The sequence below is a fragment of the Ochlerotatus camptorhynchus genome, unplaced genomic scaffold, assembly GCF_037179485.1.
Source record: "Ochlerotatus camptorhynchus isolate MF236.1 unplaced genomic scaffold, CSIRO-AGI_Acam_v1.1 ptg000177l, whole genome shotgun sequence".
NCBI classification, from domain to species: Eukaryota; Metazoa; Arthropoda; class Insecta; order Diptera; family Culicidae; genus Ochlerotatus; species Ochlerotatus camptorhynchus.
Genome location: NW_027040667.1, coordinates 2,214,558 through 2,239,239, shown reverse-complemented (window position 1 = coordinate 2,239,239; position 24,682 = coordinate 2,214,558). Strand labels below are relative to the sequence as shown.

The following is a 24,682-nucleotide window of genomic DNA, read 5'->3' as shown; positions in this document are numbered from 1 at the left end:
CTCCTATACAACTGTTTACAAACCATAAAAACAAATTTAATCAATGTTTTGCAATACAAAATCCCAATGTTTACGGTTTTTATATTTTTTCTAAAAAGTATTTAAACTACCTGTCATTTGATATTTTGATCTTTAAAATCGGACCAAACTGATTTAAAAAAAAAGATTTTTGAAAAAAAAAATGTGTCACCCTAATAACAAAATAAAAAAAAATACTGGTCTAAAATTTTACTATAAAGAAGAAAAAAAACTACCAATTTTAACGAAATTCTGAGAAGCACTATATCTTTTTGCTATGGAATGGCTGATAGTTAGACATATTTTAAAAATGTATGTATTTACACCAACAATTGTGATTTTTTTTAAGGTTGTAATTCGATTACCTATGGCATGAAACGGATAATGTGATTCGAATTAAGTCGATAGGTTTTATCGTTATCGAGAAATCGTTACAAACGTACCGTGTACATTATGACTCAGCGGCACCAACTGTATCTTGTAGAGCAGTTAAAAATCAAAAAATCCAAATTAAAAACCGCTCTAAACTCTGACATTTTCTACGCGTGTAGCAGTAGTTGTGATGCATTCAAAAGCTTACCAATACATATTTACATAACATGAAGCAGCTACGAACAATTCTGGGTAGTCAGAATACCTGAATTAGAATACTTAAATGTCGATTTTTGTCTATGGGTACTTTGCGTTGCTTCGAGTCAATTTAATTACTATCTGTTTTCCGGCTGTCTCCAAAAACACCCCAAAGTCTTCATGATATGTTTTTCAACAGCGTGTCAATCTAAGCTGAACATTCAACTCCGTTTAAAGAATTTAATCCAAATCTTACAACTGGAACACCGCGACCGCTGATCACTAAAAGTGTTTAGTGTTACCGATGTATGTATGTGTGCCAATCGCGTATTCATGTTGGGAACCGACCGCTCTATTGTTTGGAGGAAAAAAGCTTCCACCATAACAGACCCCTTCCGAAGCGATCCATCCATCCATCCAGCCTGTCAGCCAGCTCCATCAGCCATCGGCCGTAAAGTTTTGCTTACTCTTCTATATTCTGCCGCCCGTCTCTGGCGTGCTGTGCAGCAGTGGTGGGGGGTGACTCACTCAAACTCAATGAACACGTATAAGAGACCCGCCGAAGAATAGTGTGCGAGCGCGGGGGATCCAATGTAGATCTTCCATGGCTCACCCCCACCCTAAACCAATCGGCTTGAAAGCAACATCTTGTAATGTTTTCACTAAACGAAGGAATTATGTTCCTGTAGGGTTCAACAATTCATGCATACAGAGCGATATGTCTCACGATCCGGCCAAGAGTCCCGGAGTGTGAAGCTTTTTGTGGTGTACGATTATTCAATCAGCTGGTATTTTTCCTTTTTTTCTGGTACGGCACAAGTTGGTGATCCCTGCTTCTCCGGCCGCGAGTTGCAGTGTAGTGTAGAAAACACAACCAACCGAGAAATCGCGAGTGGTTTCAGAAAAAAAGAAGAAACAGTGAAGCCAACAACTACTTTTTTTCGGTGCGAATTGAAAGTGGATCAAAAGTAGCTCCAGCAGTAATCAAAAGCATAGTGCTGAGAGGTGGTGGTGCTGGTGGTAGCGCCAAAAGCAAAGCAAAAGTGAAGAAAATATCGACTGGAGAAATTGGCTCTCTGGTGTGTGCTGTGTTGCTGTACGAGCGAGCGGAAAACTGTCTGCGATCCCTGTGTTTTGCTGAGCATCCACACCGTACAATTTAACCGAATTAATGACTCCCGGGAAGCTGATGAACGAAACCTTGATCCGGAACTGACAGATAGAGGGAAACACAACTCAACCACGCACCAAAAGGTAGGTTTACTTTTAATTGATTTCCAATCGCCACACTACGTCAGCTCGTGCGGTCAGAGACTAGTGCACGTTCACTTTCGTAGAGGGGCAGCTTTAATTAAAGCCGGTTCGGGCAAAGTTGAACCCTGCTATTTACTATGTAATCGAAATCGACGAATTGTACGCCTGGTACGTGTGGAACCTATCCAAATCGCGTTCCGACTTCCACAACATAATTGAGGCTCGTTTTTTTTGGGGGGAAAACTGGTTACCATCCACTTTATGTAATTGTTGGAACATGGTCCACTTTCGAATGGTGCAAATTTTCAGTGCATCGGCGAAAAAAGTGGTATACAGAAACTGTGCCGGCTACAAAACTACATGTGCGTCTCACCGTTCAACGTGTGCAAAATTGAACTCATTAACTTTCACTTGAAATTTTCGGTTATGTTTTTATTGTTCTTGGTGACAATAACATTCACTAACAGTGCCTATTTTTTGTCGGTTTTGAAACACAGGGAAATGCCCAAGAAGTAAAAGTTGCCATTGTAGTGACTCATCTCTGATCTCGATATAGGTACGTGTGCTGTATTCTAATGTGAGGATCGACGTACCGGCATAATATTATGAAGCTTTGTGCGGTCCTCAGCTTGTAAGGGAAAGTGTAGTAAGATGGTCATATGCACTCTTAGATTTTTTGCCGAGATGGGCACCACCGAGCAGCTCGGCATTTTATTTTGCTGGATCTCAGTGAGAAACTTGCCGATATTCAGCTAACAAATGGGAATTTTGCCGAGATCTCACTGAGTTTTTCACTGAGATCCAGCAAAATAAAAGGCCGAGCTGCTCGGTGTTTAATTTGCTTGATTTATTGCAGTTTAATGTTTTGATTTATCGCAGAAGATGATTTTGAATTCCCTCAAAAGTTTCTTCCAAATTATCTGGACGATTTTTTTCTTTAATTTATTCATTTGTTACAACAATTCAGGAGTTTATTTTTACTACCTCCGAAAGTATTTTTCTTAGGGATGGTCCATTAATTATGTCACGCAAATTTGGCCCATTTTCAACCCCCCCTCCCCCCTTTGTCACATTTTTTGTATGAACCTTAATTTTTTTTTGTATAGCTCGTCACAGTTTTCAAATCCCCCTCCCCCCTAAATGTGTGAAGTAATTAATGGACGACCCCTTTTTTCCTTTAAAAGATTCTTCAGACAATCCCGGGAAGTTTTTTTTTCAAGTTTCTCCGGAAGATTCTTCCAACTTATCCTAAAAGTTTTGTTTCGTGTTCCCCTGAAAATGCCTTAAGACTACTTCCGGAATTTTGTTCAGAATTTACTTGGAATTTACCCAGCAACAGCTTTTGCAATTTTAATAGGATGCTTTTCACGGTTCCTCTGGAGGCTTCTGATTTGTACCGTATCTTCTCTTAGAAGTTTATTCCGGTTTTTCCCAGAAGTGCTTCTGACTTCCTTCGAAAGTTTCTATCGACATCATTTGAAATTTTTTCCGGACTTGCTCTGAAAGTTACATACGATTTCTTCTGGAAGCTTCTCCCGAGTTTTCAAGAAGTTCTTTTGACTTGCCTTGGAAAAGTCTGCCGACTTCGTCTGGAAGCTTCTCTAAACTTTCTGTGGAAGGTTTGCCATGGACTTGTCATGGATTTTTTTTCTGAATTTTCCTGACTTTTAATGTCCCGACAGAGACTGAAAAGACAGAGCTTCCCTTGAATTATGAAAAGTGATTTTTGGTCATCCTATTCCAAATTCAGATGTAAAGTGAATGGGCTTAAAAGATAATATTGAAAATCTAAACATTTTCAGGCTTTTAATTTTATGATCTCAATTTTAAATAAAAATAACAATGCAATTCTATTCACAATCCCCATTATATGAATTCCAGAAATAAATTTGAATTCTCTTTGAAATTTCCTTGAAATCCCTTCTAAGAATTTAATTGAAACCCTTCTTTTAATTTCCTTGAACCTATTCTAAGATTCCCTTGAAATTCTTCTAAAAGTTTGCTTTTAAAACTAGTCAAAACTCTTAGTATAAATCTTTTGAAATTTTCTTCAACAATTCCTTGGAGTATTTTTAAGAATTTCTTTCGAATTCACAGCCATTTTTTGAAATCAATTCTATTTGACTTCTCTTATGAATCCTCCGCACTATTTCTTTGAAATTATCCTCAGTACACTATAACATTATGTTCATTGTTGAATTATCATCATACCGTTCTGATCCATATTTCGGACACTTTATAATTATGTCTTGAAATACCTATACACCTATATGATATAAATATTTAAAATATATTACGCCTGTTCCTCTCTCCTCTTGGCTAGTTTTTGCACCTTGTTGCTGGTGGGCGGGCTTAACTTCATGCTTTATAGTGGAGTGTTGAAGACGGTAGGTTTATGGACGGTGTTGCTGGCTCATGCCGCGATAAAATGGCGCCATGAGCAGGCGATGGGGATTACTAAGCTTCCCCTCTCTGATGAACCACTGCATGAAAGAACCAACGATCTAGTCTAGCAGTGATAGTATCACACTTGTTACTCCTTTGTTTGAGAGTCGCGTTATAGTACGCTTACGTATAGGCACTGACGTTGGGTGCGATACTGGCGGATTTTTCCGCAAATCACTCTTATTTTATTTATTTTTACACAGATAGATTTATTTGGGTTTGCAAGGGAATTATACTATTGAAATATTTCATAAAGTGCTCAACAGTGCTCCTTCTATTTGCGTGACAAGCTTTCAGAATTAGGATGCGGGGGGTCCGCTTAGGGAAGCAACTAACTTTTAAAGTTGTAGAATAAATCTTCATATTTAGCCTTGAGCTTCAAAATGAAAACGCAAGCAGACCAATGGCATTAAGCAGATTAACAATAAAGGAATAGTTTAGAAAATAAGCCAAATCAGATGTACACTGGAGTCGCTTTTTACGCGGTTTTTTTTACACGGTTTTTTTTACGCGGTTTTTTTTTACGCGGATTTCGGAATTTACGCGGTTTTTTTTTACGCGGATTCCGGAATTTACGCGGTTTTTTTTTACGCGGATTTTGGTTTTTTTTTACGCGGATTTCAGAATTTACGCGGTATATCGCTTTTTACGCGGTTTTTTCTTACACGGTCTTTTTTTACTCGGTTTTTTTTTACGCGGATTTCGGAATTTACGCGGTTTTTTTTTACGCGGATTCCGGAATTTACGCGGTTTTTTTTACGCGGTTTTTTTTTTACGCGGGACATATCACTCGCGTAAAAAGCGACTCCAGTGTATTTGACAATTAATAACTTTTAATCTTTTGTAGGCAGTGGCGTCGCCCTAACCTCAATCTACCTGTTCAACAACTTTCAAAACGTAAACAAACAAAACAATATTGGTTTCAATTGATACAAATCAGTGAAACTAGAAGACCCTATGCTTTTTGAAACTGATTTGAAGGTAAACATGACCCTAAATAACTTTTTCAAAGTTGTTGAACAGTTGAATTTATTGTACTCGATTACTATATTATTCTCTCAATACGCGATCAATAGAGATTTCTGATATATGCGGTTAAAGCATTTGCATTTCTATATGCCCTTTAGAATTTGGAAAGTAGTCTTCCTGAATTTTCATGGGTACCACCTCATAGTCTACTCTTGACTGACCACAAATAAATAAATAAATTGCATGGGAATTTTAGCCGGAATTCCCTTGAAGTGCTCCTCAAAATAGCGTTGAGAGAATTTCTTTAGAATGCAACTTCGAAGTTTTTGGATATAATGTTTAAAATTTCCGCTATTGACCCCGCCAGAAATTCTTTGAAACTATCTTAAAACCAGCTTGAAATTCTGCAAACAAATGTTTGTTTTAATTATACACAGAATAAAGTTCTTTTGAAATTATTGATGAGGCATGGTAGCTCAGTGGTTACCGTTTCTGCTTACTGAGCAGAAGGTCGGGAGTTCAATCCCAGGCCCGTCCCTTTCCATGCCATTTTTCATTTTGCCTTATTCTATCCCCACTAGATTTAAATGAAAACGAATACTGCTTTAATCAACCGATCGCATCACTTACCACAGTGAATCCTGATCTAGAAATAACCCACCTCACTATTACAAGTATATCCTCTCCGTGAAAGCCGTGAAGATGCAGAGGTGTATTCGGACTCTAGACTTCAGTAAAGTATTTGACCGAATCGATATACAATATTACTCTTTAAATTGCAAAACAAATAGGATTGGAATCTAGACCTCTGAATTGGCTCCAACGCAACGCAAACAAATAGTTCGTTTTCATAGTTCGTGCCCCAGAGTTCTCATTTAGGCCCAATTCTTTTTTATTTGGTACGTAAACGACATTTCCTACATATGTACTTAAAAAAATAAAAGTTCTTATATATGCAGACGACATAAAGCTCTTCATGGAAATAAGTAATTCTAGCGACACAGAAGAATTCCAGAATGAAATCAACTTATTTAACACTTGATGTAGTAAAAGTCTACTCCAACTCAATGTAAAAAAAAATGCACCGCGTTTCCTCTTCCATCATATGAAGCACGCTGCATGCTCATCAACTTACAAACACTCAAAGAACGCCGCAAATTTGCAATGCTTTTCTTCATCAGAAATACGTTCACAATTAAACTTCTACACACCCTGTCGGCATCTAAGAACACGAAAATTATTTTTAAAAAAAATCACACAGAACAAATTACGCAAAAAATGGCCCCTTCAGTCGAATGATGCGACAGTATAATCTACACAGTGAAGTCATTAGCATCACTATGTCAAAAGAAGAAATTAAAACCCGACTAAAACATAATAGAAATAATGCATAGGATGTAAGTAAAACATTGGAACCATCGTATGTAGTCTACTTTTGCTTGACGAAATAAATAAATAAGTAACAACGGACGTCGAACTAATCATCCTTCCTTCCCCAAAAAACCGTGATGACGTGGCCAACGCTGTGATTGATCTATAAATATGTTGAATTAGTGTGCTTGTACATTGAAGATGAAAATCTAATCCCATGCACCATATACGTGGTTCTCTGTGCAAGTGCATTAGCCTCTGATCAATCACGGAGGAGCAACTACGAAATACACGGTCTTAAAAAAAAAGAAATAAGTTCTTTGGAATAATAATTTCTGCATGTCTAGGATATTTAATCTACATCCAGCGTTTAGGGGATTTTGAGATCTCACACACCTCACTGTTAAACTTACGTTATATCTCACTGATACTTTTCAGAAATGTTTAGCCCCACAATCTTGAATGTCTTCATAGACCGGGATCAGAATTTGTGTTCAATCGAAGGCTCAGAATCTTGACATTTTTCGTATCCTGGATTTTGAATTTCTGTGTACTAAATTTGTTCATTGTAACTTATCTCAAAATATCTTTGAAAATCTTTCAAGGATTTTCTTAGGATCATCTCAATATGACTTTGCGATTGCTTCATGAATTTCTCTCATTATCATATGACTTACTTTTTACGTCCGCATGTAATGTCCCTTTATGTCCCTTGTAATGTCTAGGGGGTTTCTGTCTAGATGGTGTTTGATGTTCCATACCAGTGGCTTCCTGGAAAACGATTTCCACAAATATGACGTTTCCCAATTTTAGGGAAGGTTGTTGAAATTTTCTTGAAAACATCTGTGTGTTAAATATATATTTTACCTAAAAATAGAACACACACGGGAACCATTCCCAGGAAATTATCTCCATTTACAACTAAAAATAAATCAAGAAAAAAATTGCATTGGAAAGAACTTCCAGAAAAGTCAACAGAAATTTCCGGGAAAAGCTGACGGAATCTTTCCGGGGATAAACATACAGGAAAAGAGAAAGTGCCTTCGGAGTAAGCCGCATCAAACTTCCATGACGGATGACACTTTTAGGTCAGCAGGACTGCTGGGGATATTTCGGCTGCAAATCTCTATAATAAAGATAACCATAACTACCGGGGAACGTCGGAAAGAGTGTCCAGGATAAATCGTTATAAATTTCTGGTGGCAATCAGAAGAAACTTCCGGGTGAATTATGGAAAAAAAATAACTCACAGATAATGTTTGGAAGAATCTTTCGAAAGCTTTCCTCCATAAGGATTTCTGGCGGAAGTCAGAGAAAACGGATAAATCTTCCGGTGGAATTTGTAAGAAAAATCCTAATAAAACTTCCGGAGAAAATTGGAAAAGTCTTCCTGGGAAAATTGAGGAAAAATACTTCCGGGAGTAGTCGGGGGCACCTTCAGAAGAAGTCAGAAGAAATCCCCTTGGAAACGACGGAAGAAACTTCCGGAGGAAGTCAGAAAAAAACTTACGGAGCAAGTCTGAAAAATCTTTCAAAGGAAGCCAAGTTCGTTCAAATTTGGCACAGTCGTTAAGGACCTCAATACAAATCGAAAGAGCAGTGGAGAGCAGGGGTTTGTTATCCGCCTTACAAACTTGACTAACCCTAATGAGAATACATCATATTTCAGAGCATCGTTTGGCCAAAATTGAGCACAAAATAGCTTTATTTGCCCTCCTGGTGATAGTAGATACAGGTATTGTCGAAGGCGTGATTTATCCTATATTATTGAAAAAAAACAGGATCTGAAATTGTTTTCAGAAATTTTGCAGAAGCTCTGAAATCTGAGCAAAGAAAACTAGAAAGAAAACAATAACAAAATCAATTAATTTCAAAAGAATTTTGAGAATAATTCCAACGAGAAAAGTTTTATAGAGGATCCAAAGAAAAAATCAGGTGAATTTCAAAGGAATCGAATTCCGAGGTTTGTTACAATGATAAAAAGTAATTCTACATATAAATTCTGAGGAGAATTCATAGGGATTTCTGCAATAATCTTTTCCAAGGGTTGCGGAGGCGAACCAGCCTCAGGCTGAAAGCCTCCCTAACAAAGACAACTTAACTTAACTTCCTTTCCAAGGGAATAATGATGAGGAAAATTTCTAAGTGAAACTTCATAATTCTGAGGGTTCAGGAATGAAATCCATGGTAGAATCTGAAATGTTGTTAAAGTTTTGTCAGCTAGAGTTTTATATCTTAAATATATATTTGTTGTACTCTGGGGTCTTTAATTTTTTACTAAGCCCACGAATATTGATAATGTGTTGGTGTTTAAGGGGGCTGTTCATAAACTACGCAGACATTTCTTGGGAGATTTTAGACCACCCCTTCCTCCCTTCGTGGACAATTGTCATCTTGCGGCACATAAATCACATGAGAAGTAAATAAAAAGATCCCTTTCCAGAACCACATTGGTCAGACTTGGATATGTTCCGGATGCCCCCGGTGAAATGATCAGAATCTGATATGAGAGCAGTTCCACGCCAAATGACGAATCGAAAAACTCGACCTTCTCCGATTTGTCTAAGTATACAAAGATTCATGCAAATCGGAGAAAGTCGAACCAAAAATTATTTGTTTTTGTTATTTGACCTGGAACTGCTCATGAGTCAAATCGCATGATGCAATTTACCTAATTTAAAATGTGGTAGAAGAGTCAGATCGCATCTTAGATTGATAAATTCTGGTATTTTTCAATTGAATAGGAGAAACGCTCCTATAGTTGCGGTACGTTAGAAGCGATAGGTTCCTATAGTTGTGCATGGAGACTCGATACACAACTATAGAAACCTAATGCTTCTAACGTACTGGAACTATAGGAGCGTTTACCCTACATGAATTGTAAATTTAGAATTTTTCCAAAAGATTGCGAACCGCTGCCCTAGTCCCTCGGAATTGATATCCATCTTTTGGACAACAAGCGTCGTTTTTAATTGTGGCGAAAAGATCACTTTTTTAGAATGCTTTGCTGAGATCCCGGACATACCGCAACGGTCCAGTATGTTATCGACCTCACCCTATATTGCTTACTAAATTGTTCAAGTCATCGTCAGAAAGCACCCAACTCCTCCTGTGACTCATCCAACGAAGGTCTAACGGATTTTTTGTCTCACCGGCGAATATTGCAGCCATCTGTGCTGATGTGGTCTTTATGCATACGACCTTCGCATTATGATTGTTGGGCTCCAAAAATGCTCTTGCTGTCTCCAAAATATGTACGGCAAGCTCGCCGCACAGCGATTGCCGTCGATAGAGATACACACTCGACCCAGATCAGCCATAGGAGCTCATGACGAGCATCTATCTTCATCTCACCATCATCAGCGTCGCGTCGACAAGCACGAAGCATTGCACCACACCCGTTTGCCCCGGTTGAACTTGTTCCATTCATGCGATGTAAGCATCAACGACCGACCGACTCTATTGGGGCGTTAAAGCACTTCTCGAAATTGGGTACCCAGTCCTAATGTGTAATGAGATGACATTAACCTTTTGCTCTCTTTTTTTTTTGTCTGGTAATAAATGGTAATCGGACACCGGGTTTCATGGGCGTTGTTTTCTTAATGCTCGAATGTTTGACCAGTTAATTAAAAACACTGGATTGAGATATTTTGAAGAGCACTTTGGAAATTTTACACATTTAAAGAAACAACACTACTTCAGACAATCCGAAGCTCTATATAAATTCACAGCTGGATGCGACGTGCATTTGCTTCCTACACGGTTCGCCCATTTCGAAACACTTTCTTTCGATCAGTTTTACTTTCCTCGCTTCAGTCGTATATAATAGTTTATCAACAACAATGGTACCTAACAGCAACAACGCTGAAGACTCTAACGACAATGAAAACGTCCAATGCGAGCGAAAACATGAGTCCATTCGTTTGCGATACACACAACTCCTGTTGGCCCTGCTCAATGCCATAACGAACAGGTTCGGTAATGTGGATTTGTCAACTCTTTCATTATCCCGTGCTGCACAAGAATAACTGGAAAATGCAAGAGGCGACAAATGCACATGCCAGACCTGCTCTTCATGACATTGGGCCCTGTTGGCTGCATTATGAATTTATGTTTGCCTTTTTCTGTTTTGTTTTACCGAGCCTCCGTTAACGGTAGTGGAAACATCCATTCATCATTTTGCTTATTTTGTTTAATCATCACAATTGCAACTTTTCGCATTCATGGGAAACGGCGTTTTCAATGGATGGAATTAAGTGAAACGCGCTTGTTGTAATCGAATGCAGTTCTGTAGGTCACTCAAGTCTTTCCTGAAGAGGTGCAATTACTGGAGTTGCTCTTTTTAAGTGCAGTGTGGAGAATGTAATTGCAGAAATAGTCTGCTGCTCACATAGTTGTTGTAGTTACGAAGTTGAAACATCATCTAAGTCCATCACAGCTACTGAGTGAGTAACGTAACTCCAAAGGAGACAATCCTAAAAAAAACTATGAGAGCATAACCCCTGAAGTCGAATATAGAAGACCTAAATCAAGAGCCACATGTGAAAAGGGCATACAAGCTTTTTGTAAACAAACCTTTGTAGACCCTTTTCTTGCCAACCGAGTGTCGCCCACGCAAACCAGCAATATCATCGGGAAGGGGAAAGTGTCCCCTACACGGTGATGTTAAAAGTTTCCGTTGGTGTCATATGGGTGACGAGAAAAGGGCATAAGAAGGTTTGTTTACAAAAAGCTTATATGCCCTTTTCACATGTTGTTCTGGAAATGGAATTTGCACGTCAAACAGGTTTGGCTTCGGAGATTCCAGGATCAATACCAAAGCTAGTCAAGACTCACTCTCGATTGCACCTTAACATACCTTTGAAGAAACTTGGTTGCGTTCTAGAAGCTCACTGGATCTGCCTTCGAAATCCTTCCGCTTCTTCGAGCCCTCTGGAAACCCGACTTTTAGGTCCACTGGACACAGGAATCACTTGTTCCATCAGTGTAAAACGAGAGCTACTATCTATTCTCTAGAATCTATTATCTAGCAATTAATATGGCAAACGCTACAAGAAACGGTTTTGTAGCCAAGTTATTAACGAAAGAGCAAGTCGATACAGAGAATCGATCAATGATACTTTTAACCTAATCCGTTGTTCGGCTTGTATTTTTGTTAAATTTATCCAGTACCTGCAAATTATGCATGCCCCTCAGCATCCACTTTAAACTTGGCACCAACCTATTTATAGTCGAAAGTCAATTGATAGCGGATATGTTTGATTTTGACGTCCCTTGTTAGGCTACTAAAATCCAGAAAGACTGCATTTTATTCCTACTAGCCAATAAAGTGGTTTTTCCTTAAACCAAAACACCAAAACGTGTTTTATTTTCCAGCTAGCGTCTCCACAATCACCAATGTGCACTTAATTCGTTTTCTGTTTCGAATGCAGTTCTCTCGCCACCCGACGATAGTCGCACTGGTACTGTACCTATACATACATTCACAGGAATAATAAAAATGCCATCAGTAGGGGACGATGGGGCAAGAAGATCACCTTAGGATGAGTATCATGAAGCATGTCAATTGAATACTTCGTACTGCTTCTGAAATCAGGTAATTTTTAAGTTAACTGACAGGTTTGAGCCAAAAAATTCGGCTGGTTAATTTTCCCGGAAAATTTTAGTTGATGTTTTCAAATTTTCCCGGAAAGCAGGTACCGTAATACGGGGTATCTTTGATAACGCGGGTTGCTTTCATAGCACAATATAATGTTTTAATTTACTCTCTGCACTATTTGCAAATTGGAATCATTGGTTCCATTTAGTAGCTTAGGGTATTCCCTTTGATATCGTATAGAGTTTTTACATAGCATGTTTTACATATTGTCCAAATATCTTAAAAAAAAACAAATTTGCTTGTTTTTCGCCTGATTGATAAGGCCGTTACATGCCCCGAAGTGCTAGTATGACCGTGGACTATCAATAAGGCCATTATGACATGTTAATTGACATGTCACACGACGAATTTAGGTTCTTGTCGATAATTTACCATTTCCCCGGGGGCACCGAAACTTAATTAAGTCTGATCGATTCGTCATTTGGCGTAGCCCCTGCTACAAGGTAACATTTTTTTTCGGTAGTTTTTCATCAGAATGTTCTCTTTATATTTTCTTGACGGGATCGATTGTTTTTTGTTGATTATGTAACTATCGCATCATTTGACATTTTTTCACGCAAATTTTATCAATTCCGAAATTTTAGCTATTGATCTGTACATTATCATCTTCTTTTCTCAGTGGCACCGGTGGTGTAGTGGTAACCGTGATTGCCTCTCACCCCAGCAGGCCTGGGTTCAATCCCAGTCGGCGCCGCCGGGATGTTCTGAGGCATAACATCTCTGATCACGCCTTCCTTCGGAAGGGAAGTAAAGCCGTTGGTCCCCGGTTCATAAGTTGATGGGTCGATAGGACGGTCCAGGTGTGGGAGCTGCCTCCCTGGCGTCGGTAGCATTGGTGCTCAGCACGGAAAACAAGATCGACGGAAAACAAATCAGGGAAAAAAAATCTTCTTTTCTCACTTACTCTTCCCTCGCTTTTATCGAGTATTTCGCTAATAATGCCACTATTTTTCTGCAGCTCTGACACCTAGACCCTACCGTATCAACTCATAGGCCGGGACCAACGATTTTACTTCCCTTCCTAAGGAAGCCATGATCAGAGATTTTATGCCTCAGATAATCCCGGCGGCGCTGACTGGGATTGAACCCAGGCCTTTTGGAGTGAGAGGCAATCACGCATACCACTACACCACCGGAGTCAATTATCTAAGTAGTTTGTCGACAGCCATTTAACTGTATAACATTTCGTCGATTTATCTGGTATTGCGTAAATTTAAAATAATTATCCACACGCCAAATCTTTCTTCTTCTTCCTCGTCGCATTTCAAGCATAATGCTTATCGCATATTAGCGTATTGCGTTCTCTGAACTTAGTGTAGATGCACTTTCACAGTTATTAATTGAGAGCTCCAGCATTGTCTTGCTTTGTAGCTGCGCCTTTGCTAACTGAGCTAGATGTTCATGTGAATCTTCCGAATGGTTTATTTACACGAAATCTCTTCATTGATTATTCATTATTGAAGCCAGATTGAATTATTTTTCTCATTTGTACCTATTTGCAAATGCATGATTAAATATTCAAATTAGGTGGAAAATCTATGTAATTCTTTACGAATCGTTGTGGTAAAGGCAAACGACAAACTTTCTGATAAATAAGTAACAAAGATTGAACTTATTACATGCTTAACAATATTTCCCGATTGCCGGGAATACCCGAGAATAGTCATCAGTTGTTTCATGATTCAAAAGTGGTCATTTAGAATTTGTTTAACCCCTACACAGGTGACCAATGGCGTTACGCACCTGTGTAGGGGTACCAGTTAAACAAATTCTAAATCAACGCCGTCTTCTTCTTCTTCCTCGGATTTCAAGCTTATTGTTTATCGCATGTTATTATTTGTGTGCTCTTAACTTAGTGCTTTTAGATGCTCAAGATGCTTAAAGCGAAGGCATCATATCCAAAAGACTGGCAACTTTGTCAGAATCCAAGGGACATTATGCCTGTCTCATAGCGGTCTTATAAGAAAACGAGAAAGTTACCAGTCTTCTTGATATGTTGTCTTGGCTTACAGTGAAATATGCAATATGCAAAAATACGTTCGGCATCGTTGAAAAAACTGAGACTCATTTAAAATGAAATCAAGATTACCATTCAACGGCGCCGGTGGTGTAGTGTTAACCGTGATTACCTCTCACCCCAGCAGGCCTGGGTTCAATCCCAGTCGGCGCCGCCGGGATGTTCTGAGGCATAACATCTCTGATCACGCCTTCCTTCGGATGGGAAGTAAAGCCGTTGGTCCCCGGTTCATGAGTTGATGGGTCGATAGGTAGGGTCCAGGTGTGGGAGCTGCCTTCCTGGCACGTCGGTAACATTGATGCTCAGCACGGAAAACAAGATCGACGAAAAAACAAACCAAAAAAAAAAAAAAAAAGATCCATTCATTTCTTTTTTTTAAATTCTCATGGCATTAATCCCATAATTACCGTGGAATTATCGTGACATCCATATTAAAACTAACAGAAAACTCTTCTCATAATACCTTGGAGTTCGCTCTGAAATTCCCTTGAAACTCTCCTAAGAATTTCCACGGAATCCTTAGAAATCCTTTGAAACTATCCTGAGCGTTCTATCCCTTTGAAATTTAAGAGATAAACCAGCCTGTTGCTGAAAGTCCCTATAATAAAGATAACCTAACCTAATCTCAGGCACAGGCACGGAAAATCATTTACATTCATTTCGTGCATTCATTTCGTGCATTCATTTGAATACATTTGCCTTTACCTTTTTCCATCAACTGAATTCCGTAAAACAACATATGAAGCTTTTGAAGGTTTTAATATTTACTACAACTTTTATCCGTAACTCAAATCTGTATCTCTTATGCAAGATGATCCAGAGCGAATAGAACACACCATAGTTTTTCAGTGAATGTAGCAGAAATTTTGACTAATGATTTTTTATTTGAATGTCATTGACTTAACTCACTCGGTTATGTCACAGCTATAAAACAAGACCATGCTGAAGGTGGTTGGGTTCGATTTCCAGTCCTGTCTATGAATTTTCCACGTTGAAAAAAATGTGGAAGTGCTCAAAGAATACTAAGTTGAGAACTGGCGTAAAGTCCCAGACGGGACTAATATAGGGACACCAGGGCTGGTAGCGAGTTACTTTTTAGTGACTTGGTCACTTTTTTCAAGTCAGTCACTAAAAAGTCTCTTTTTTTAAGGCCAAGTCACTAAAGTCACTTTTTCTTGTAATAAGTCACTATTTTCAACTTTTTTAGCGTGAATTTATTTCAAGATTGATTATTCTTTGCGTTGTGACGTTTAATCATCTTTCTCTATATACAGGATGTCTACTCATTTTTCTGGATAAAATAACCTGAGTCTTCCAAGTAAGTAAGTCCAAGATCTATACATATTCAATGTCTTGAAGTTTCGTATTCTATGTACAAGTTCAAGATATTGAAAAGATTGAAAGTGCCAGAATTAAATAAAAAAACAAATGATTTATTTCAAGTTTATAAATCACTTTATGAAAGATTAGAAATCTTCGATGCAGTCCCATTAACTTTAAAACAATTGTAAGAATTTTGGAGAAGTTCTGAGGAATGAAAGGAAATGCTGAGAAGTTCAGTGAACCCTCAAAGCGGTTCTTTTAGCATCCGTGACTTTTCAGGAACTTTTATGAAGTTTCTAGAATTTCAGAGAACTTCACAGATGTCAAGCGAACTTGAACTTGCAATTCCCGTAACTATAGTCCAGTCTTTTGGAGCAGTTTAAAATCTATAATCGTAAATTTAGATTAATTCAAGATAGTTCCATGATGTGTAAGGACATATTAGAAACCTTAAAGAAGTTTCGAGATACTCAGTGAATTTCCGAAAACTTCAGCAAAGAGAGAACTCATGGAAATTTTATGAACATCAAGAAAACGTGAGATAAAATACTCTCATAGGGTGTCATATCATTGAGATTTATAGAACTTTTAAAAAATGCGTAAATTTATCTAAGTTGATTAGAGAACATCAACGAAGTTCCATTAATAAAAAAGCGAGAACTTTTAGCAAGCAGCGATATCTTCAAGAAATTCCAGAGAACTAAATTTAGATATATTTAGATAGTTTAATGATATTCAGCGAAGTACTGAGTACTTCGAGGACGATCAGATAGCTTCAGAATATTAATGGGATTATTCAAGCAAAAGAAAAATTTAAGCAAATTTGCAGCGACTTACAAAGCGTTCCGTGGAGGGTATTCCAAGAATTTTATGATTGATCCTAAAACGTCAGAAGCGCCAGAAAATTATGAATGTATATCAAAAAATTTACTGGATTATTAAACAAATTTGGAGAACTTCAGGTAAGCATAGATAAATTTAGAAAAAATTAGCGAGTGTTAATAATGGTTATAATGCTTAAACAACATTTTCGAAACTTCAAGGTAAGTTAATTAATTTCAGTAAAGTTGCGAGTTCTTAAAAAATACTGATAAATTCACGGCAGTCTAGAGAACTTTAAAGAAATTTAGTAATCATTAGGCACCAGGAAAGTCTAGACTATTGAAGAAGTTTTAAATTAGTGTCGATAATTTAAGGGAAGTTTTATGGACTTCAGAAAAATCTTAGGAACCGCAGTGGAAATCTTAGAACTATATTAATTATTTCGTTGGAATTCCATGAAAATTGCGGGAGCACAAAAGTTCCAGAAATTTAGAAAAAGGACAGTGGTCTTCAGAAACATTACTTCATAAAAATCTATGGAGCTTAAGATGAGATTCGCGAACTTCAGGAAATTTTATGAACATTAGCAAAATGCGGGAGCATTTGAAAGAAGTTTAGTAAGCTCCGAAAATTAGTTTCAGAAAATTAGTGGGAAATTTGAAGCAGTTCCCAGATTTTCAGATAACTTCACAGACGTTAAAAAGTTGTTTAAGGTCTTCGCATAAGTTCAGAAGTTCACTCAAGTTTAAACATTTTCAGGACGATTTAATTAAATTCAGCGCAGTACAACAAGCTTGATGAGAACTAAAAAAAATTTAGAGAAGTTTTGAGAATTTCAGAAAAGAACAGAGAATCTCAGAGCAGTTCCGTCACCATTAGAGAAGTCACATAAATTTTATAGACGTTTAGAGAACTAAAGTGAATTATTAAACCTTTAAAGGAGATCCATGATCGTTAGAAAAATTGATGAAACTTTAGGAAGTCCTATAAAGTTCCGGGTTTGATGAGAAGTATTGTGAGCATCAGGCTAGTTTATCAAACTACAAAAGAACTTCAAAGCAATTTCATTAACTTCAGGAAAAATTTGAGAACTTTCAAGTGGTTCTGAAGACCTCAAAATAGTCCATTCCTTATTCAACGGAGATTTCCTCAAAATCTCGATGAAGCTATCGTCAGAATTAAATTTTCTTTTAGTTTTCCTCGGAATTACCTTGAAATTCTCCACAATTAGAAATCCTTTGGAAAGATTCTCCGAGTATTCATTGAATTCATTTCATATTTCCTTTTCAATCTCACTCCTTCCCTTGGAATTCTACTCACATTGAAAGTGTCCTAAAAATTCATTGACATTTCTCCTCAGAAGTTCCTTAGATTTATTCTCATAATTTGTTTGGCAAACTCTCCTGAATTTATTTTCCGAATTCCTTTGAAGATGTTCTGGAGTTATTAATACATTTAATTATAATCCTCCTTTTAGTATTTTCAAAAAATGTCCAAGAACTTGTGTTCCAGATTAATTTTTCCCCACAGACTTTATGAAATTATCCTCAGAATGCCCTTGGAATTTTCCGGTGAAGTTCAGAGTTTTCATTAAAATTTACTTTTAACCCAATTCAGACTTTCTTGTAATTCTACTTAAAACTAAGGCTTCACATGAAATCGAGATTCTTGAAAATTTCTTGAAGTATTATAGTTTTTAAGTCCAGAACTAATTAAAATTATTTTTTTTAGGAAATAAGCATGTTCCGAAACCAAAATAAAAAAAATATTTATTTTATTAAATTTATTCGTAACTGAAGATTAATCCACTGTGAATCTTTAAAGCTCAAAGTGTGAATGAAAATTGAGCCTTCCAGGTATTTTAAGGAAACAAAAAAATTCCTGAGAATTCACGGTTTTCCAGATTTTTGAAGTTAGTAGACACCGTGACTAATACCGTGGGTTTGGTCATAAGCTTTCTATTGAATCTTTAGCTTTAAAGGTTCATATCGTACATAAGTGTACATCAAACATCAACATTTATTTAATGCGCCTTCTCTTAGCTAACTTTTTAGTCACTATTTTTACAACTGTTAGTCGCTATTTGGTCACTTTTTTATTCAACATGGTCACTAAAATCACTATTCCTGACAGCAGTGATGGCTACCAGCCCTGGGAAAGTGGTGATAAATATTCCGCCACAGCTATAAAACAAGACCATGCTGAAGGTGGTTGGGTTCGATTTCCAGTCCTGTCTATGAATTTTCCACGTTGAAAAAAATGTGGAAGTGCTCAAAGAATACTAAGTTGAGAACTGGCGTAAAGTCCCAGAGGGGACTAATATAGGGACAGTGGTGATAAATATTCCGTTGAGTACACACCAAATTTAAGTTTTCATTATCAGTAAAACGAATTGCTGGATCATGATCAGCAATCCAATGCTTTACTGAAAACAGCAAACGTAATTTTTACCGAAAAAATCAGCTAACATAAACTAACACCCAGTCTAAAGAGCTGTCAAACTGTTAGCATCTCAGTTGCAAGTATTTTTGCATTCGTACACCACCGGTCAAACCGCTGGGGGAGGCAGAGGTAAAAAAAAAACTACAAATAAATAATATTATGTAGGTAAGGACACTGGCTCGGACACTGGTTATATTTAATAAATGATACTTGGAAAAGAGTCTGGTGATTTTATCTTTATTATTCGTATATTTGTATCAACGATCTTTTACAGAAGCTGGAAGCTCATATAGTGAAAACAAATTCAATTTACTGAACTTAATAGTTTAATCAGCAAAATGCTGCCAAATGTCAGAATTTTGAATTGCTGAAAGATCAGTAATAACTGATTTTCAGTTAAAGGTTGTCATTTTGACAGAAGTTGGAATTGCTGAAAAATTCAGCAGCATTATTTTGCTGGAATGTTGGCTGATCTTTCATCAAGTCTAAATCAGCACAATTTTGCTTATTTTCAGCGATCTAAATTTGGTGTGTAGATATGATTTGATGATGTGGTATGATATGATAATGATTAATCATGAATTTTTAGAATGTAAACTTATTACCTGGATCATCAAACACCTATTGTAAGGTATCATAAATCTATTCATGTTTCTACTGCCACCATAAACAAAAATATCCGAACTAGTTTTACGATGGTCATAATGTTTTGAGTGTCATTGGTCATATTTCATGAAAATGTGATTTGATATTTCACTTGTCATACCCATGAGAGACAATCATTTCGACCATATGGAACAACATTCCGGAATATCCAGAGTCGTTTCTGAAGTGGCTATGAGAGATGCTTTGACCATGTAGAACCATGATCCGGAATATCCGGAACCAGTTTTACGGAGGCTATTTGGTTCTATGGACGTCGTTTTGTGTGCCGTTGATCATATTTCGTCGAGTAGATGTGATTTGATATGGATATGAGAGATATCAAATTTGACCATGTAGAACCATGATCCGGAACATCCAGGTTCGATTCCAAGGTAGACATGGGTTCTTATGATTGTTCTCTATTATTTTCTCGAGCTCCAAAAAAATATCAATAAGTTGTCGCAATGATAAGTAATTATATGATACAGATTGAAAAAACACCCCCGTGCCAACACATCCTTGAATATATAACAAAGAGGGAGTGGCCTGAGGGTGTGTACCACCCAACAGATGTAAGAACCACTCACCGGTATGATGTTAAACATATTTCAATTTAATCGGCCATGGCATTTCTGAGATACAAATTTTTGAAAATAAAAAGTTTGTCCCGGACTTTTACGGGTAAAACACAATAATTTTATGAAGTAATGAAATTGGGTTGTTAGCAGAATGCTTAAATAAAACAGCAAACAAGGTTATCTTCCACTTAATTAATTTTGGTATCTATGACAGATACGTATTTCGACTACAATGTGCAGTCTTCATCAGTGTCATTCCCACAGTCCGCATCGTGCTCTCTTGCCGTGCGGATCTATTTGCTTTTTGCTGAAGGAAGTGTTACTACTACCTAAAGCTACAACAAATTTTAACAGCACTTTTCAGTGCTCAACCTGTAAAAATTTTCTACCTTGTTCAACTCTTATTCCTCTTCGATCCTTGTTTGGACCCTACCCGAGGTAATCCTTCTTGGATATCGATTTGGAAAATTCCTCTTCGATCCTTCAGATTCTTATAGTAATCTGCTTGGAAGTCGATTTGGATAAAAATTTACTGCCGCCATGGCGCCTAAACGCAAAAGAAAGGGGCAAACTCTTGACCCCCCTTCTGATGAAATTAATTTGAGTAATCAATTTGATTTGCTCACGGATGATGAGAATGATCCATCATCCAAGAAAAATTCTAGTAAACTTTCCCGGCTTAATGCCAAGAAGGAAAAGATTCCCCCTATTGTGATAACCACTACCGATTTCCATGCTCTTCGCATGGAACTTTTGAATTTCGTGAAAGTTAAGTTTTCACTACAAATTGGACGTCGGGGTGAATGCCGTGTATTGGCTGAAACCTTGGACGGATTTAAATGTCTTCTCAAGTATCTTACTGAGAAGAAGCACAAATTTTTTACTTACGACACCAAAACTGAACGTGTGTTCAAGGTTGTCATGAAAGGACTGCCCAGTGGTGAATCCCTGGATCAGATCAAAGATGAACTGGCAAAATTACTTGGAGTTGTGCCACTCCAAGTAATCAAAATGAAAATGAAATCCCGTCCTGGCGATTCGCGCAACGGGATTTCTAATGATTTTTATTTAGTTCACTTCAAGTCTAGTGAACTAAACAACCTTAAGGCCTTAGAAAAAGCTAGCCTTATGCTCCATGTCCGAGTGAAGTGGGAACACTTCAGGAAGACTGGAGGAAATTTCCAAAACCTCACCCAGTGCCGTAAGTGCCAGGGATGGGGTCACGGAACTAAAAATTGTTACATGCCAGCTAAATGCATGAATTGTGGTGATTCCTCTCACGCAAAGGACGACTGTCCTGTGAAGGAAGATCCTAAGAAATTTAAATGTTCAAATTGTGGTGAAAACCACAAATCCAATTTTTGGGAATGTAAGACTCGCAAAGCGATCCTACAATCTCGTTCTAACCGTCAGGTAGGAAACGCTCCACGTTTCCGACCAGGTACAAATTCCTCTGCTGTTAACAACGGTCAGCGAGGAACAAATTCTACATTCGTACCCGTAGGTACAAATATCTCCCCTGCTTCAAATGTTTCATCTGTACCTACTCCCCTCGCTGCTAACAATGTTCAGCGAGTTAATGGAGCTACCTATGCTGCTATTGCAGCGGGTAGAAATCAAAATACTAACCAACGTTCTAACGGAAATTTTGACAATTTTGACTTAGGAAGCATTACTGCCCCCAAAATGGAATTTTTACAGAATTCATTAATTGACATGATTTCTGATATGCTTAAATCTAACTCCATGTTTGATGCTATTCAAACTGGAGTAAAATTTGCAAATAATATTGTCATGACTTTAAAATTCAGTAATGGATTTTAAAGCATTAAATATTGTAAATTGGAATGCTCGATCTCTTAAAGATAATGAAGACGAGCTATTTAACTTTTTAAGAGTTCATATCGTGCATATTGCCGTTATAACTGAAACGTTCCTTAAACCTGCCCATAAGGTTAAGAAGGACGCAAACTACTTGATTTATAGAAATGATCGTCTTGATGGACCCTGTGGTGGCGTTGCCATCATTATTCATAGACGAATCAAACATAAAATTCTTTCTTCATTTGAAACCAAAGTTTTTGAAACTTTGGGGGTTTCTGTTGAAACAAAATTTGGACAACTTACGTTTATAGCTGCCTATTTGCCATTCCAATGCGTAGGCCAGCAAAAGAATTTTCTCAAGGGTGACCTCCAGAAACTTACCCGTCATAGGTCTAAATTCTTCATTATTGGTGATTTTAATGCAAAACACCGCTCATGGAATAATGCTCAAAGCAATTCCAATGGTAATATTCTGTTTGATGATTGTTCTGCAGGTTATTACACTATTCAATATCCAAACAGCCCAACATGCTTTTCTTCTGCAAGAAATCCCTCCACTATTGATTTGGTCTTAACTGATTCATGTCAACTTTGTAGCCAACTGGTTACCCATGCTGACTTCGGTTCTGATCACCTTCCAGTAACTTTTGAAATATCCCAAGAAATAATTTGTAATCCCAACAGCTCTACTTTCAATTACCATAGAGCTGATTGGGAGCAGTATCGAACATTTATGGAATATAACTTCGATCCAAACATTCCTTTGCAAACCAAAGATGAAATTAATTATGCTCTTGAATCTCTGACTACTTCTATAGTTGAAGCGAGAGCTGCCTCAGTACCAAAATGCGAGGTTAAATTCGATTCAATTATAATAGACGATGATCTTCAGCTCTTGATCCGTCTTAAAAATGTCCGTAGGAGACAATATCAAAGAACACGCGATCCTGCCATGAAAGTTATCTGGCGGGATTTGCAAAAACAAATTAAAAAGCGATTCTCTGCCCTGAGGAACAAAACTTTTGAAAATAATATTTCTAAATTAGACCCGAGTTCCAAACCCTTTTGGAAACTCACAAAAATTTTGAAAAAACCTCAAAAGCCTATTCCAGCGCTTAAAGAAGGTGGTAAAATTTTGATCACAAATTTGGAAAAAGCTCAGAAACTTGCTAAGCAATTCGAGAGTTCCCATAATTTCAGTTTGGGTCTTACTAGTCCTATTGAGAATCAGGTTGCTCGGGATTTTCTGAATATTTTCTCTCGGGAAAATATTTTTGATGATTCCTGGGGGACTGATTTGGACGAAGTAAGGTCTATAACTAAAAATTTTCAAAATATGAAAGCTCCAGGTGATGATGGAATTTTCTATATCCTCATCAAAAAACTCCCAGAGAGTACCTTGTCTTTCTTGGTAAAATTATTTAACAGATGTTTCCATTTGGCATACTTTCCTGATAAATGGAAAAATGCAAAAGTTGTTCCAATTTTGAAGCCGGATAAAAATCCAGCTGAAGCTTCTAGCTACCGTCCAATAAGTTTGCTTTCTTCAATAAGTAAACTTTTTGAAAAGATAATTTTGAATAGAATGATGCTTCACATCAATACGAACTCAATTTTTGCAGATGAGCAGTTTGGATTTCGCCATGGGCATTCAACTACTCATCAACTCTTAAGAGTTAACAATTTAATTCGTTCAAACAAATCTGAAGGCCACTCAACTGGAGTTGCTCTTCTAGACATAGAAAAAGCATTCGACAGTGTTTGGCATGAAGGTTTGATTGCTAAATTGAAAAAGTTTAATTTTCCACTTTATATTATGAAATTAGTTCAAAATTATTTAACTGACAGAACTCTTCAAGTAAATTATCAAAATTCCAAATCTAATCGACTACCTGTTAGGGCAGGAGTTCCTCAGGGTAGCATTCTTGGGCCTATATTGTATAACATTTTCACTTCGGACCTCCCTGATTTGCCTCAGGGTTGCCACAAATCTTTGTTCGCTGATGACACAGGCATTTCCGCTAAAGGAAGAAGTCTTCGTGTTATTTGCAGCAGACTTCAGAAAAGTTTAGATATTTTCTCTTCTTATTTACAAAAATGGAAGATTTCTCCCAACGCTTCCAAAACTCAACTTATAATATTTCCACATAAGCCTAGAGCTTCGTTTTTGAAACCTAGTAGTAGTCACATAGTCACTATGAACGGAGTTCCAATTTCCTGGTCAAACCAAGTGAAATATCTTGGATTAATACTTGACCAAAAATTAACTTTTAAAGATCACATTGAGGGCATTCAAGCCAAATGTAACAAATATATTAAATGTTTGTATCCTCTTATAAACAGGAAATCCAAACTTTGTCTGACGAATAAACTTCTAATATTTAAACAAGTTTTTAGACCGGCCATGCTTTACGCTGTACCAATATGGTCTAGTTGCTGCACTACCAGGAAAAAAGCACTTCAAAGGATTCAGAACAAAATTCTGAAAATGATTTTGAAGTTGCCTCCCTGGTACAGTACAACCGAAGTACATAGAATTTCGAATGTTGAGACTTTAGCACAAATGTCTAACAAAATAATTAATAATTTCAGGCAAAAATCGTTGCAATCCTCAATTGCAACGATTAATTCCCTTTATACTTAGATAAGATTTAGTTTTAGTTTTTAGTTTTAAGATATCAATTGTTATACTGACATGCAGGTTAAAAAACCTGTTTAAAATACTGAATTGCCAAGACATGAACA

At 37.3% G+C, this 24,682-nt stretch overlaps 1 protein-coding gene across 2 annotated transcripts in view; it reads left to right on the top strand.

Annotated features, from left to right (window-relative positions):
* SppL (signal peptide peptidase-like protein) overlaps positions 1–24,682 on the top strand; it is a 107,583-nt gene that overhangs the window by 8,266 nt on the left and 74,635 nt on the right. For both annotated transcript variants that reach the window (XM_065222764.1, XM_065222763.1), the window contains exon 2: positions 1,409–1,842. The gene's annotated coding sequence lies outside the window, so the exon portion shown is untranslated. The remainder of the gene's footprint in view (positions 1–1,408; positions 1,843–24,682) is intronic.